General features: G+C 36.3%; 1 pseudogene; it reads left to right on the forward strand.

Annotated features, from left to right (window-relative positions):
* LOC112515208 overlaps positions 1-7,642 on the forward strand; it is a 23,255-nt pseudogene extending 15,613 nt beyond the window's left edge.
* The last annotated feature ends 10,776 nt before the right edge of the window (positions 7,643-18,418 follow it).

Genomic DNA, 18,418 nt, shown 5'->3' on the forward strand with positions numbered 1-18,418 from the left:
TTTGTCCGATTTAAAACAATCCGGACAACACTCCGCTCACGCTTTGTCCGATTTAAAACAATCCGGACAACACTATCTTCCACCCTTTGTCCGATTTAGAATAAACCGAACAAACCTTGTCCGATTTAACATCCGGATAAACACTTAGAGCAAAAAGACTGATTTCTATCCAAATTCAAATAAAATTCATATGAAACCAGTAATAATCTTTAAGCAAAAGAGTTTTAGAAACTACTCACCTTATCAAGCTTTTGAAATCAAATACTGAAATTCAACTTCTTGAAATCAGGCACTTGTAAATCTATCAACCTCACTTTAACCTTCACTCTTCTTCAAAATAACCAGGAAAATGAGATATGAGGGTTTTACCCTCATGTTTATACTCTCTAAATAAGGTAAGGCGGCTAAACCGCCCTTACCATACATGCATGCATATACCCATTTCAAGTACATAAAATATGTATATATCTCCTGTATACATATTCCACACATATATATATATATATATTAAACACACACACATATATATATATATATATATATATATATACATATTATGCATATATCCCTATGCATAAAAATATACATACTCACATTTTAAATTTACGTAAGCATGTATCCACACATAAACAATTAATTCACATAATAAATACCTTGGGTAATAACCAGAACCCAGTTATCACACATGTTGAATGCTTCCCTAATGCTATTATTTGTTTATAGAGTTTTGTTGACTATTCCTATAACCGTTGCATCTGCAGAAAGAGATTTTTCAAAGTTGAAGCTGTTAAAGTCTTATATGCGCTCCACAATGACACAAGAAAGGCTTAACATACTTGTAATGATAGCACTTGAAAATGACTTTTTGGAGAAAGTTGATTATGAAGAGCTTATTGAAGATTTTGTTTCCAAGAATGTGAAAAGAATGACTTTATTCAACTGAAGTTTACATGTTAGACGTTACTTTGTCTTTTGGCTGCTTTTATTTGTAACACTTTCAATATAATATGAACTTTTGTCTTTAACTCTTATTTGTTTTTTCAGCCAATCTACTTATATTTTTTATAATAGTGTAACAGGGCCTCCAAAAAGATTGGGACGACCCTGTGTATATGTGTGTGTATGTGGAGCCTGCAAGTGGCCATGCTACACCAAACCACTGACGCCCTTCTCGCCGATGACCGACCTCCCCCCTGCAGTTGTTACCTTGGCCTCCACCCCTTCTGGAACAAACCCCTTATGTCTCCACCACCTGCAACATTTGATTCTTTCTGTAGGCAGTCAAAAACCATTTGAGAAACCATACCATTTATCTAAGAACATGATGAGGTCGAAGGTGATTGATGGAGCAAAATGAACACGACAAGTGTTGTGGATTTTCAATCGGGTAATGGTTATGTTGCAGGTGATGGTGAAAGGGAGATGGGAGGTAGGTTGTGGGTAATGGTGGTGGTCGTTGGTGAAAGAAATTAGGGAAGGGGGACAATGTTGCCCGTGAAAGTGATGAGGGAAGGGGGTTTTACGGTCGGTGAAAAAAAAAAGTGGAGAGGTGGTAATCGGAGAAATAAAGGTATATGTGTATATATGTGCGTATTATGTAGATAGGAGAAGGATGGTGTGAGAAGGAGAGCTAAGGTGGGAAGTGTAAGAAGGGATTTGGACCTTCAATCAACTTTAATCTCAAAAACCACCTATGAATCGCGCTTGATACGGGGATTGATCCGGTGTATCTCGATGCATCTCATCTCGATGCATCTTATCCTAATGTGCATCCAAGGGTGGAGATCCGTTCTTACGTTTTTAACCTTAACTCTTTTTTTCACTGAAACTCAACCGTATATTGATATATGTATATGTGTGTGTATTATAATATTAGAATATTGTATATAAAATAGTCATATTATAAGGGCTAGTGTTGTAATTCTTGATTCTTAGTGTAGGTATATATATTGTTTCCTTTTTTCTAATGTAGGGAGCGAACTACAGATGGTTTTCTTCCCTATTTTGAATACACAATTCATATGAAGCTTTGGCTCATCATCTCTCTTGTGAATCCTCTTCTAATTGTAATATGGTATCAGAGCTATAGGTACGTCCCTTATATATCTAATTTTTCTTTTAATCTAACCTAAACCCAAAACCTGTTAACTGTTCTTGAAACCCAGCACCAAAATCGAATCTGAAACGAAACCAAAATCCATATCTGAATAGTTGTTATCTTTGCACCCGATCAAAATCATCTCCCTTCAATCCAAAATCCTAGCCTCACAGTCCCTTCGATCTCAATCAACACTTGTTCTTCCAGATTTCTTGGTTGTCTTCACATGTCAAATTCAACTGTTGTTCAAACAAGTCCAATCTCAGTGGTTCTTGGCGAACAGAATTACGTGTTATGGCTTCATCATATGATGATTCATCTCAAGTCCTATGTGTTGTTTATCTATGTTATGGGGTTAAGTACGAAACCTTGTCAGAGAATATAAGGAAACAAATATCGAGTTTGCCAAATGATGGGACGATTGGAACATCAAGAATGCAAGAATGTCGGGTTCTATCAATGCCTCTACTACCACCAAGATTCATCAACAGTTTATCAGGTATAACACAACCAAGGAAGTTTGGGATTTTCTTACCACTTGTTACACCACTACAGGTCTCTCTCATCAGTATCAATTGTGGACTGCCATTCAAAGCAAACAACAACTAGCAGACCAATCCATAAGCTCTTATGTCTCTAAGATTCAAGTCATTAGAGATCAACTCAACTTAGCGGCACCTTAGATCCTTCTTGACATTGCTCAATGGTTTCGTTCTTATTTCAGTCAATTACACCTGATTACTATGTTGGTGGGACTTACTGTTAAATTTGAGAATGTTCGTGCTTCATTACTTCATATGCATCCTCTTCCCAATTTGAATGATGCCATTGCAAAACTACTCAACAAAGAAACAAGGATTCATCCTCGTCCTCAATCACCTTCTGATGTAGTTCTATGCATGGTTGCACCTACGTACAAGGGCAAGTCTATGGGTTTCAAACCAGCAGGAAAATGAAACACCAATGAATGTTCCTATTGTCACTCTGAAATGCACCAGTTGTTGAACTATCCAGTTCGCTACTACAAGTGGTGTAATATTAAACACCTAAGCCATTATGGTTTTGATTACCCAAATGTAACACCCCATTCTCCATATTTGCATATAACACATATTTCATATAAACGAAATATAGATTACACCACATAGGTCCCACTAGTACAAGGATTCTATATGTACAGAATTTACATATGAAAAATTCTAAAATAAAATCCATGCACTAACACATATATAACATGTATCTTTAAAAAATGCAATCATCAGGTTGATCTTCATAAGCAAATAACATATAAGGGAAATAATTACATTTTCCCCTTCTCTTTATTATTCCGCAACCCTGCAGATCCTGCAATGCACATTTTTGAAACATAAAATGAGGGTTAGACCAGAAGGTCTAGTGAGTAAATTCCTTCTTTGCAAATGCATGGTGAAGATCACCAAAATCTGATAAAATATCTTTTACTTAAAGATAAATGCATTTCAGCAAAAACATGCAACCTGATTGGATAATCATAATATAAGGCCAACAGATTGCTACAACACATAACCCAAATGCATCCCTTTAAAACCTAGATTTCGACTTAGAATTAATATAAAACTCTAACTGAGCGGGCCAGAGCTCCTCTGGTTCAACAAGCCAGAGCTCCTCTGCTCTTACCAACAAGAGCCTCTGTATCCAAGTGATATAATACTCAACCAGAGATCTTCTGGACCAAATAGAGCCTCTGGTCTAGAAGGAACTTACCTTAATTTTTAAAAGATAAAATAAGCTAGAATCAGAGCTCCTCTGGTTCTTTGCTCTTTTATAAATATTTTTGAAGAACAGATTTTAATTTCAAAAGATAGGACTTTGCTACAGAGCTTAAACACAACGTTTAGAACAGAGTTCCAGATTATAAAAGAAAATTATATTCAAGATGCAGAACTTCTGTATGATACATACAGAGCTTCAGGTTCATAAAATTCCCAAAATACTTAAATCATTTCCCACAATTAGAGGTTCTTTGGTCTTGCTAAAAGACCAACCAGAGCCCCTCCGTATGTATTAAAACTTAGTAGAAAATCTAGGCAATGAAAGCCTCAAATGACAAACCATTTTCCCCATCTCAATAACTTCAAAATTATTATTTCTAAAGAGAATAATACCTCTAAGTCATCAAGTCACAAAGAAATGGTGATTTAGAATTATTGTATCTGATTAGTGATAATAACCAGAGCTATATTAATACCCACACCTGAGATTGCCACCCTTATATCCATAGGTACATCTCTCATTGATATGCCACCCTTATTCCTTCTTTAAAACAGGTATATTTACCAGAACAGACAAATGTCACCACGTATGGAAATACCCAACACCCAATTCCAAGCCAAAACAGACAAATGTCACCACGTCCGGGGGAACTACCTCTTAAAACAAAGTTTCATTTCAGAACAGACTTATGTCACCACGTCTGGAAGAAACATTTCTCAAAACATGGTTTCTAACTAGAGCAGACTTACGTTACCACGTCTGGGAGAAACCTTCCCCAAAAATATAGTTTCTAACCAGAACAGACTTACGTCACCACGTCTGGTAGAAATATTTCTCAAGATATAATTTCTAACCAGAACAGACTTACGCCACCACGTCTGGTAGAAACATTATCTGTTCCACTTTAAAAGATCTAAAATACCCCTTTTTCACAAGAACAAATTTAAACCCAAATAAATGTTAATTGTGAGAAGTCATATTCATCAAAACTCAAATCCATCAATAATCATATTAGATAAATTCTCATCCGGACAATATTTGTCTGGTCAAGTCTATCAGGACAACACATGTCCGGACAACACTTAGCTAGACTCTCATACCCGGACGATCCTTAACCTTTTGAAACAACAACACAACATCATATCCGGATGCACTCTTTCTCTCTGGACAACATAGTGTCCGTGTATAAGTCAATCGGAGAAGCATAAAATCTCAATTCGGGCGTCCCTTGGCCAGATGTACCCTTATCGGACAAATAGGTGTCCGGGTACAATGTCTCATCGGTCATCATGGTGACCGGACTTGCTCTCACCGGACAACACAATGTCCGAGCACAAATCTTGATAGTTAACAAACTATACTAATCCGAACAACAAAGTGTCAGGACACTCTTTTGACTTGTCAACACAATGACCGGACAACTCCAGTCCGTCAATACAATGGTCGGTGAAGTGTCTTAAATTGCTCATTGAAGGTGTTTAAGAACAAGTGCAGTATTTCAAGTAACAACATATCAAAATTCTAAACCAGTAATCAAAACATATGTAAAGGATGTTTGAAAACACTCAGCTTATGCAAATATCAGAGTTTTGAAGATGAATAGTAAATACGAATTTGATTCTTGCTTCAGCTTCCCAAATTATGCAAGCAAAATCACAGAACACTTTCTCTCTTAATTTTCTTTACAAAAGTGGCAAGAAAATTTGCTTCTCATCCTAACACTTTTATTTATACCTTTCTACTTATGGAAAGGCCGTTACACAAAACCCTCATGCATGCATCTAATTTCATGCATACACACACATCTTATGCATACATACATAATCATATAAACATATGCACCCACACATGTATTCACTTCATATATATTCATGCATATTTTACCACAATTTCATGTATAAAATATACACATATTCTCATACTAATGTCAATGTCATGTAAGCATGTAATCACACGATCAATTATAACAATTAATCATATATTCACGCAATCACATATCAAATAATCACATAATAATTACCTCAGGTGATAATCAGAATCCAGTTATCACACCAAAGCATCCAAAGAACTTGAGCTCACAAAAGCAACAGTTTAGATCCAAGCCCATTGCAGGTTCTATTACTCCTGGCTTTCACAAATATGAGACTCACCCCACTACAGGTACAACTGAATCTGGCTCTAATTATGATCTCATGGCATTAATATGGATGAATCAAGAGTTAATGGCACAACTAATTTCGGGTTCTATGGGTACGAATGAGATATCCTCTTCGTCAGGTAACATGTGGTTATTTGACTCTGGTTGCTATAATCACATGACATCACATACAGATGTTTTTTTGTCACTAGACAACCACCACAAACCCAACAGATCATATTATTAACCAATATAGTGAAGGATGCTTTTGGTCCTTGCAGCTAAACAAAACCCATTTGGGCTTCCAGACGAATTGAAGAGGATGAGGCTAATGGTTGCAGGTAATGGTGAATTGATAATGGTGATGGTAGCTTTATATATATATATATATATATATATATATATGTATATTATATTTTATCTATGTATGTATGTATGTATGTATTATGATGTAATAGAACGCTTTTGGTACTTGTGAATTTAGAAAAGGACAAAAAAATAACAAAATTTAATATTAAAATTGACAACCACAAAGACTAAATTCATAATTAATTGAGTTTAGAAATGTTATTCATATTTTTCGTCATACCACATGGACCAAATCTGTAATTCACTATAGATAAAATTAGATTACCAATTTTTCAAATCTGTAATTAACTATAAATAAAATTAGATTACCAATTCTTTTAATTAAATTATCTAATATATAATCGATATTTTATTAAATTAAGAGTAAACTACGATTTTCTTCCTTGTGATTTAAAAACTGTTTTTTTTTTCATTGTTATAGTTTACATTTTCTTTCGTGTTTTGTGCCTCAAACTAACTTCGTTAAAAAAGTTGGTTAAATGATATTATTCTCTTTTTCTTGTTTTTTTCTACATTTTCGTTAAAAAATAATGAACATATATTATATATAATATTTGTGTGTGTATATACATCCTGCATTCGATGCGTCTCTTTCGATTCCCCTCCAACATCCCTTAATCCGGCCAACATCACCTGCACTGCACCACCCTCCTCTACTAGATTGCAACAAAGACCACCGAGACCTCCACTCTGTTGGGTTTTTTCATTGATTTGATATGATTATTCAACGGTCAAGCGGGAGAATAGGTCGAAGCTTTGACCTATTATTCAGTAGTTTGTTGTTCAGCTTTTGATTTATTTTCCTTGTTTTTCTGCATTTTCTTATCTTTTTGTTTCAGTTGTAAGGCTATATATAAGTCTGTTTACCTTCAATAAAACTATCAGAGTGGTTACTGAATACATACATTATTGCTCTGTTCTTTCTGCTCTATTTCCATTATTTGGTATCAGAGCAAATACACAGTCTGAGTGTTTGAGAGGAAAAACACCATGAGGAAGGAAGTGAATTTTTTTTTGCTATAGTGTTTGAGAGGAAAAACACAACAGAAGGGAAAATGGCAGCATACTCTAGCAACTTCACGACACCATGTGTTCCCAAATTTGATGGAGACTACGCTCATTGGAGCTCGGTTATGGAGAATCTTCTTCTATCCCGAGAATATTGGAGTGTCATCGAACCCACTTTCGACCAAACAAAGGAGAGTGAAGGTTTAAGCACGGCGCAACAAAAGGCGCTCGACGAAGCAAGACTACAGAGGGGTTTTTATGAAGGAACTGAGTTTTAGATGTATACAGAGGGAAAGCCGTGCTTGCATTTTAAGATCTGGAAGCAAAGAACTACTTGTTTCGGGCCATAGACAAGATACTTTGAAGACCATCACTCAGAAGGAGACGGCCAAAAACAACTATGGGAGTCGATGAAGGTCAAGTATCAGGGAAGTGATAGAGTGAAACGTGCACAACTACAACGGCCTCGCAGGACGTTCGAAACTCTAAAGATGAAACCTTGAGAAGGTGTGTCTGATTATTTCGTAAGAGTTATGTCCACCGCTAATGACATGAGATACTGCAGGGGTGACATGAGCGATGTCAAGATCGTTGAGAAAATACTTTGAAGTCTCACAGACAACTTCAACTTTATGGTATGCTCCATTGAAGAATCCAAAGGTATTGACGGTCTTACAATTGATGAACTGCAAGCATTCTTGCTAGTACATGAACAAAAGGTGAAAGAGAAGAGGATAGAAGAACAAGTTCTACAAGTGGAGTATGAGTCAAGGAACACACGAGGTAGAGGCAGAGGCATACCTTAGATAGGACAAGGTAGTTTTAGAGGACGGGGAAGAGCTAGACCTTTTGTTAATAGGTCAGCGATCAATTGCTTTAGATGCAGAAAGCAAGGTCACTCCAATTTGAATGCCAAAGTCTGGAAAAGGGAGTCATTAACTATGTTGAATTTGATGAGGAGGAACAACTACTCTTAATGGCACATACAAAAGCATAAGATAAATAAATTTGGTTTCTCGATTTCGGGTGTTCCAACCATATGACAGAAGACAAAACTTGGTTTGTTGAACTCGACGAGAACTTTAGACACTATGTAAAATTGGGCAACAGCTCAAGGATGGCGGATCAAGGAAAGGGAAATGTCAAATTTCAGGTAGAGGGAATTACACAAACGGTAACCGATGTTTACTATGTAAAGAACCTTACTAATAATTTGTTAAGTTGGGATAGCTACAAGAGAAAGAACTGGTGATTATAATAAAGGAAGGTGCTTGCAAAATCTACCATCAACAGAGAGGATTAATAGTAAACACACCTATGACTATTAATCGCATGTTTCTATTGTATGCCAAGATGAAGTCACTTCCGAGCAGCTGTCTAAAGATGGAGGAAGAAGACTTGAAGAATCTTTGGCATCAGAGATATGGGCACTTAAACAAGAAGTCCATCCAAATTATGCAGCAAAAACAGATGGTCAAAGGGTTACCAAAACTAAAAGAAACAACTACAGTTTTCTAGGTGTGCAACATGGGAAAACAACACCGAGAAATTTTTCCAAAGAAAAGTGATTAGATAGCATCACAGAAGCTGGATCTAATTCATGGAGATTTATGTGGATCGATCACTTCAATCTCCCATAGTGGTACTTGTGCGTGATTTCTCTAGCAAAACTTGGATTTATTTTCTTGCAAATAAAGAAGAAACATTTGAAAATTTCATAAATTTCAAATGTTCTGTTGAAAAGGAAGCAAACATAGCCATATGTGGACTAAGAACTGATAAGGGATGAGAGTTCACATCAACGTGGATGGTGCGTCTACCAACTAGACGTCAAAATTGCCTTCTTGTATGGAGTACTGAAAGAGGAAATATATATCGATCAACAAGAAGGGTTTGTGAAAAGGGGAGAGGAGAACAAGGTGTACCGACTGAAAAAGGCTCTTTACGGCTTGAAGCAAGCTCCTAGAGCATGGTTCAGCAGACTCGAAAGTTATTTCAAGAAAGAAGGGTTTCAGAAAAGTAACTATGATCACACCTTGTTTTGAAGAAAAATGGAGATAAATTGTTGTTGGTTAGTCTTTATGTTGATGATTTGTTATATGCAAGAAATGATGAGCATATGTGCATGGAATTCAAGTTGTCAATGCAGAAGGAGTTCGAGATGAAGGATTTGGGAAAAATGAAGTTCTTCCTTGAAGTAGAGGTATCCCAAAGTAAAGAAGAAATCCCTCTATGCCAAAAGAAGTATGCTAAGGAAGTGTTAGAGATATTCCAGATGTGGAGTTGCAATGCGGTCAAAAATCCAATCGTTCTAGGTACCATTTGTCAAAAGAACAGAGCAAAAGCGTCGAAGCAACCTTATACAAATAGCTAGTAGAGTGCCTAATGTACCTAATGGTAAGTTGTCCAGATTTAATGTTTGTAGTATGCTTAATCTCACGCTATATGGCTGATCTAAGGAAGAACATATGATGATTGGTAAGAGGGTTCTGAGATACTTGAAAGGAAAGATGGAATTTGGAGTGTTTTACAAAAGATCGGATGTAAATCTGTTGGGATATATGAACAGCAACTATGCACGAGATGTAGATGATAGAAGAAGTACATCAGGTTATGTTTTCTTGCTAAGTGGAGCAGCAATATGTTGGAGCTCAAGGAAGCAAGATATCATTACGCTCCGCCGAATATCTTGTTGCCACTGTGTGTGATTCTCATTGTGTCTGGCTAAAGGGAATCTTCAGGAACTTGGCGTTACTGATAGCAAGTGTATTTATATGTTCTGTGATAATGATTCAATAATTAAGCTTTCCAGAAACCCGGTTATGCATAGGAGAACAAAACACATTGATGTTAGATATTTTTATCTACTCAATCTGTCTAGTGAAGGTGTTGTTTAGTTAGTCTTCTGTGGAACGAATGACCGTTGTAGACATAATGACCAAACCCGTTAAGCTGGATCAGTTTGTGAACCTTAGAAATCTGCTTGGAGTTCTACCCCTTGAGGAGTAAACTGACACTGGTTAAGTTTGTCAGTTTAAGGGAGGAATTTGTTGGGTTTTTTCATTGATTTGGTATGCTGGTTCAACGGTCAAACAGGAAAATTGGTCAAAACTTTGACCTATTATTCAGTAGTTTGTTATTCAGTTTTTGATTTATTTTCCTTGTTTTTTGCATTTTCTTATCTTTTTGTTTCGATTGTAAGGCTATATATAAGACTGTTTATCTTCAATAAAATTATCAGAGTGGTTACTGAATACATACATTATTGCTTTATTCTTTCTGCTCTATTTCCATTACTCTTCTGGTCATCCGCCAATCACAACTCAACATGTTCTTCTTTCTCCATGACGGCAAACCACACCCACTGATCTTCCTTCTCCATTTCTCTAATCTCCTCTGATTTCCATCGCTACCGAGGGTGACATCCATCAGCTCGATTGTGACTTCCCATACCTTTTTCTCCTCCCTGTAATACCAAACAACATGGGGTCACCCAATCGACCGATCTCGTACTCCAAAGTGAGAACCTTATCGCTCATAATACTCTCCACAATATTCATTAAGATACATTTTAGTCCCATCCCCTATTCAAAAAAAACCTGACAAGTACATTATTTGATCCTTATCAGATAGTCTTTAGGATAGAACTTTTCTTCTTCGGTGGGTGACTGGTAAATCATCAATTCCCCCCAAAACCCAATGTTTCACAACACCCAAATCATCGACTCCTTGAAATCGGTGAAACCTGCAACTCCCCAACTCCCAAATCGATGTCATCCATCTCACAACAATTAAACCTTAACATATTGTGGTTATAGTTGTTTCCTATGAAATTTATTTTGTTTCCAGATTGGGTTTTGTTTTGTGTAGGGTTGTTCGTCTTTGAGTTTGTGACTCATTTTATCTTTTAGGGGTGCAATTATAAGAGGGTAACTTACAGAAACGGTAATATATATATATATATATATATATATATATACACTCGTGGTGTATCCGTACGATGCAGTGCGGGTGAATTACAATTTTGAAACATTAATTTGACTTTGAATAATGAGTTATGTGGTTATTTTGAAAGTGAACTAAAACTATAAAATGCAGTACCTTTCATCCTCCTTTACACATGACCTCACTTATACAATTCATTAGAAACGAATGCATGAACGAATCTTGCTAAAGATGGAGCGAAAGTGTGATGATAGACAAGTGAAGAAAAATGATAACCAAACGATAACCAAACTCCCACAATTGGTATGGTGATCTATCAACAGATCTGGGGTTTTAGATCTCTATGCAGAACTTGATGAGAATGATGATAAGCAATACCACGTAACATTTGATATAGGAACACCTGAAAATTGAAAACAATAACCAAAGATTATTTAATGCAAGAAAATCTGAAAGGATTTTCATTACCATAACTACAAACTCCACTATGTTGCTTGTTTGGTATCCAAATCCTCTAAAAAATGGGCCTTCATGTACTGTAAACTTCTATAGAGAATGTTATTGAACTTGGAAACCATTGGTATTTCAACTAAGTTCAGTCCCAAGGTGCACACCAACCTCTAGGAGGCATGAAAAGATTACTCACTTTTACAAGACGAGGATCCTTTGAGAGCTCCGGACAAGAGTCCATGTGTTTCTTCAAGTCTTAGTCTAGGTACTCAAAGACCAAATACATACGGTTGTCACTGTGCATGACATCATCTAACCTATCACCAAACAGACATCATTCAATAAATAATCTATTGGCAGTAGATATACTAAAAGACACATGATGTATGAACTTTTATCAGTTTAAGTTACATCTATAACAAATTATCTAATCCTAAGCAAAATTTTCGAATTAAGAACAGACACAGGTTTTGGTTGGGAGAAGGTAAGGAAGGCTTGAGAGTGCCAAGAGCAGATACTGGCCATCCCTGTACCAAGTCTCGAGTGTCCTCTTTTTATTTAAACTAAGACTTCATAACTTGAAACTTCACATCCATGTTTCGGGAGGACATATACATGTTTTTTATCTTAGTAAAGGCTTAAGGTATACTGACATCCACAATTATAGAAGCAAAGTCATAGATCGTTGAAAAGCTATATGAAGCTTCATCTATATAATCGAGTAAAACTAATAGAAACATTGGTTCTCGTTTTAAGTTCTTCTTTAATATGACACAAAATTTGACGTCTAAGCATTAAAATATAATTGTCTATCTACGCAAGCAATAAACTTTATATAGATTGAAAGGAAACATTGCTAGAACAAAAACAAGTTGTTTTTGTTTCTTTTGCCATGAATCTTTCATATACAATCCACTTAATTCACCAAATCAATAGAAGGAACTTACTCATAAAAGATCAATAGCTACATGAACAGTTACTCATCATGAACAAAAGGTAACATGTTTTAGTTTTCTAACTTTTAAGTTGAAATGTGATTGCCTTGTGTATTGTGTTCCAAGGTGTAAAGGCTATAATGTACCAGAAGAAGAAGTTACGTGTACTTAATGCAGCCATGCCAATTGGACACATTATGGATCACCACATCCTTTCAAAACATAAGTCTTAAGTCAAGCCTTGTGACTTCAAACTGACACCCTCTTTTTGCTAACTTTAGACTGAACTACTCTGTAACACCCCCAAACACCACATTTGCATATATTACATATTTCATTACATAGAAATATAGTTTACATCATAAGGTCCCACTAGTACAAGGATTACTATATGTACAAAATCTACATATAAAAATTTCCAAAACAAATCTTGTACTATTACATGTAATGCAACATGTATCTTCAAAAGCAGACAATAGATTAGGAAAATAATCACATTTTCCATTTCCCTTTAATATCCCCGGACCCCGCTATTCCTGCATTGCATAATTTAAAACAGAAAATGAGGGTTAGACCATATGGGTCTAGTGAGTAAATCCCTTCCTTGCAAATACAGGGTGATGAACACCAAAATATGATAATGTAATTCCGCTTAGAAATATTCTGCATTACAAATAAATGATGCAGTTCACAATATCATGCAAAATAGAGTATACCCAAGAACCTCAGTTCTATAAAATATATCTGATTAGAGATCCAACGTTCACAATATGAAACAAATATTGTAACCAAAACTTCTTGAATAATAGACCATTTCTTTATAAATATTAACAAAAAAGATTTAAGGCAATACTTGTCTGATATGACAAACTATTTTCCCTTTCTCAATAACATCTAAATTATTATTTCTAAATAGGAATAATATMTTTAATTCATCAGGTCACAAAGAAATGATGACTCAAAGTTATTAAATCCAATTAGTAATAATAATAAGAGTTATAATAGTATTCACATATGACAATGTCACCCTTATTCCAAGTACACTTCTCCTTGATATGCCACCCTTATTCCTCCATCAAAACATGGCTACTTATCAGAATAGACATAAGTCACCACGTCTGAAAGTACCCATTCTCAATTCCAAACCAGAACAAACAAAAGTCACCACGTCTGGGGGAACTATTACTTAAAACAAGTTTCATACCAAAACAGACTTACGTCACCACGCTTGGTAGAAACAATTTACAAAATCCACTTCCATACCAAAACAGACTTATGTCACCATGCACTTCCATACCAAAACAGACTTATGTCACCATGCTTGGTAGGAAGGTTTCCCAAAAAATATAGTTTCATACCAAAACAGACTTACGTCACCACGCTTGGCAGAAACATTTTCCAAAAATCCCGTTCCAAACCAAAAGTCACCATGCTTGGTAGGAACATATCTTTTTATTTAAAGATATAAAATACCCATTTTATAATCCATAATTAAACCCAATGATAGACATTTTAAACCATATAAAAAGTCTAAAATATAAAACTCATGAAAAATTTCCAAATAAAAAGTTATCCGGACAAGTTATCCGGACAAGTTATCCGGATATGAAGTCCGGACAACACTTGTCCCTTTTGTCCGATTTACTAATCCGGACAACTCATCGCCCAAGGCTTGTTTGTAATATTCGGGTTTCAAGTTTTGATTTAAGATTTTGGAACGAATATATATATATATATATATATATGTGTGTGTGTGTGTGTGTGTGTGTATGTGTGTGTGTGTGTATTAGAAATGTGTGAAGTGTGTGTTAGTGTTGAGGTATGTGTATAAGGGATATATATATATTTATTTTAAAAGAAGGGGGGAGGTCGGCTGGATGTGCCGCTCACCACATTCCCTTAGTAATATATATATATATATATATATAGAAAGTTTGAGTATGATGATGTGGATTATCTGTCTAGTGGAAATTGAGGGTTGTTATAGTTGGTATCAGAGCCTTAGTTTAAGGGATCTGCATATTTGCGAAATACTTAGACTTAAATTAGAGGTGTGGAAGTTATAATAATAGGTTTCACTAGGACTATGAACATGGGGAATATGTTATAGTTGAACCTATTATGAGAAAGATAGATTATATATGATTGATATAATCTGAGTTATGGATAGACTTGAGGATAAATGTGTTATTATGTTTTGATTATGAGAATAATCATGTGTGTTTAAATGTGACAGAAAAAGTTATACATTGAGAAATGACAGATAATCCCAATCAATCAGAAAGGACCTCTACTGGTTATAGAAGAGGTCGGGGAAAAAGAAACGTAACACAAGAAGAGGACCCAGAGAATGTGATGACGATAGAAACGCGAAGTCGTTGCAGGGGTCAAGGAAGAGGTAGAGGTACTAGACAAGAACAATAATTGTCGGCCCAAGAAAGTTCAATGTCTGGCCATGGTAGAGGAAGGACAAGGGATGGACACAATGTTCCTGATCCCGGATATATTACCCAGGAAATGTTGGCAGCAGAGTTGGGAAAGTTCCAAGAAAGTTTGGTAAATTTGTTGGGGCGTACAGCCCAAAATAATCCATAAGTGGTAAGAAATTCCGATTATCAGGAGGAAGCCGGAGCTAGTACACCGGTAACTGGTACATCTGTACCTCTTACTTCGTCCTCAGTACAAAAAGGAGGAGATATCAAAATGTTTCTTGCTTGTAAACCTCCCAAGTTTTCTGGTGAGCGTGATCTTGTTAGAGCTATGTGGTGGCTTAAAGAAATTGAACTGAGTCTACAGGTTAGTAAAAGTGCAGAAGAAGATAAAGTCTTGTTTGTTGTATCTCGTCTGAGATCAAGTGCTTTATACTGGTGGAAAGTTCTGTCAAGTTCAGATCCAAACATTTTGAAAATTATGTTATGGGAAGAATTTATGATCAAGTTTAAAGTGAAGTATTGTCCTGAAGCGGCAGTGCAAAAGTTAGAAGATGATTTCCTTCGTCTTGAACAAGGAAACATGTCAGTCTGCCAGTATACGGAAGTCTTTATGGAATAATCCCGGTTCGCTGAAGCTTACATCATATCAGAAAATAGTAAAGTAAGAAAGTACATCTGGGGTTTAGAATCGAATCTTCGGAAATATGTGATATCCAGGAATCCGACAACATTTCAAGCTGCAGCTGATGTTGCTGAAATTCTGGAGCAAGACATTAACCGACAACCACAAGAGAAAGTTGGAGAAAAAAAGAAAGGGGGAAACTACAGTAACTGATTTCCGTAGACCAAGGTTTATGGAAAATTTGAATCGACCAGTCTCAAAGTTTGCTGATAGGGCGTGTACCCGATGTCATAAGATACATCAGGGAAATTGCAATACAGAATCTCGAGTATGCTTTAAATGTCAGGTTCCAGGACATATAGCTCGCGACTGTCGGATGACGCGGAGGTGTTTTACTTGTAACTCATCTCAACATGTAAATGCTGATTGTCCGCAAGCAAAGAGTCGAGGGTCTGGTTTTGCTGGAGGTCAGGGATCTGGATATTCTGGGGGTCGAGGATCTGGGTATGTGCCAACGGGTCGTGGACAAATAGATAATCATGTTAATCAAAGTGGACAGGGAGGGATAAGATAGGCAGAGTTTAATGTAAGAGGGAGATCATTTCAAATGACGAGAGGCGAGGCAGAAGAGCACCCTGAAGTGGTAACAGGTATATTTCTCGTTAATTCAGTATGTGCCAAAGTTTTATTTGATTCGGGTGCAAATCGTTCTTTTGTGTCACCATAGCGCACATTTAGAATCTAAAGCATTGAGTGAGGATCTAATTGTGGAAACAGCAAACGATAGTGAAGTTTTGGTTAAGGAAAGTATAAATGAATGTTTTATAAGTATAGAAGGGTGTGAAGTGCCTATACAATTGTTTCCTTTGCCTTTAAAGGAATTTGATATAATTATAGGCATGGATTGGTTAGCTAAAAATCAAGCTAACAAAGTTTGTGATGAGAAGATGATTCATAGACTTACCAGAAAAAGGAAGGGTTGTGATTTACGGGGATCGACGGGATCGTTATTCTAGCATTATCTCAGTTTTAAAGGCTTGAAAGCATGTGCAGAAGGGATGTGTTAGTTTTCTTGCGTATGTTATAGACATGAGGAAAGAAAAGAAAAGATGAAAGATATTCCAGTTGTGAGGGAATTTCCTGAGGTATTTCCGGAAGATTTGATAAGTCTACCTTCGGATCGAACGATAGAATTTCAAATAGAACTACTTCCTGGAGCAGCACCCGTAGCATGTACACCATATAAATTAGCCCCTTCTGAGTTAAAGGAGTTAATGACCCAGTTGAAAGAATTATTGGATAAAGGATTCATTCGACCAAGTACTTCCCCGTGGGGTGTGCCAGTGTTTTTTGTAAAAAAGAAGGATGGATCAATGAGGATGTGCATTGACTACTGGGAGTTGAATAAACTGACAATCAATAATAAGTGTCCTCTTCCAAGAATTGATGATTTATTTGATCAATTGGTTGGGGCTACTTATTTTTCAAAGATTGATTTACGGTCCGGTTATCACCAGTTGAAGATTCGGAATGAAGATGTGTCGAAAACAGCATTCCGTACATGTTATGGTCATTATGAATTCCTGGTTATGCCATTTGGACTCACAAATGCGCCTGCAGCCTTTATGGACACGATGAATAGGGTGTGTCGTCCCTATCTTGATAAATTTGTGATTGTCTTCATTGATGATATTTTGATATATTCTCGGTCAGAGGAAGAGCATGCACATCATTTGAGATTACTCTTAGAATTGCTGAAACCAGAGAGATTGTATGCCAAAATGTCAAAGTGTGAATTTTGGCTACGAGAAGTTCAATTTTTGGGGCATGTTATCTCAAAAGAAGGCATCAAAGTGGATCCTTTGAAGATTGGAACCATTGAAAAATGGGAAGCCCCAAAGACTCCAACTGAAATCAGAAGTTTTCTTGGATTGGCTGGGTATTATCGTAAGTTTATACAAGATTTTTCTCGTATAGCTACTCCATTAACGAAACTGACTAAGAAGAATGTGAAATATGAGTGGGAAGAAGCACAAGCTCAAGCCTTTCAGATGTTAAAAGATAAGTTATGCAGTGCACCAATTCTATCTTTGTGAGATGGAATGGAAGATTTTGTGGTATATAGTGACGCATCAAAGATGGGTTTGGGTTGTGTATTAATGGAACGTGGAAAGGTAATAGCTTATGCTTCTAGACAATTAAAAGATCATGAAAGGCAGTATCCTACTCATGATATGGAATTGGCGGCAGTAGTGTTTGCTTTGAAGATATGAAGACATTATTTGTATGGAACGAAATGTCAAATCTTCATAGATCATAAGAGCTTGCAACATCTGTTCCATCAGAAAGATCTGAATATACGTCAGAGATGATGGTTGGAATTGGTAAGTGATTATGATTGTGAAATTTTATATCATCTATGAAAGGCAAACGTAGTGGCTGATGCGTTAAGTCGACAAGAGAAAAGTGGAACTATAAAAGCTATAGCTTTACGAGTTGAGGTGTTACCCAGTATTCAAGAAGAATTAAGAGAATTTCAACATGAGGCAAYAAAGGAGGATAAGATCAAACAGGAAAGATTGGGTGGGTTAATATCTGATTTGGTAAAAGATAACAGAGAATTTTGGAAATTTCAGAATATAATTTGGGTACCATGCTATGGTGATCTCA

This window comes from Cynara cardunculus, assembly GCF_001531365.2.
Source record: "Cynara cardunculus var. scolymus isolate 2C chromosome LG 7, CcrdV1, whole genome shotgun sequence".
NCBI classification, from domain to species: Eukaryota; Viridiplantae; Streptophyta; class Magnoliopsida; order Asterales; family Asteraceae; genus Cynara; species Cynara cardunculus.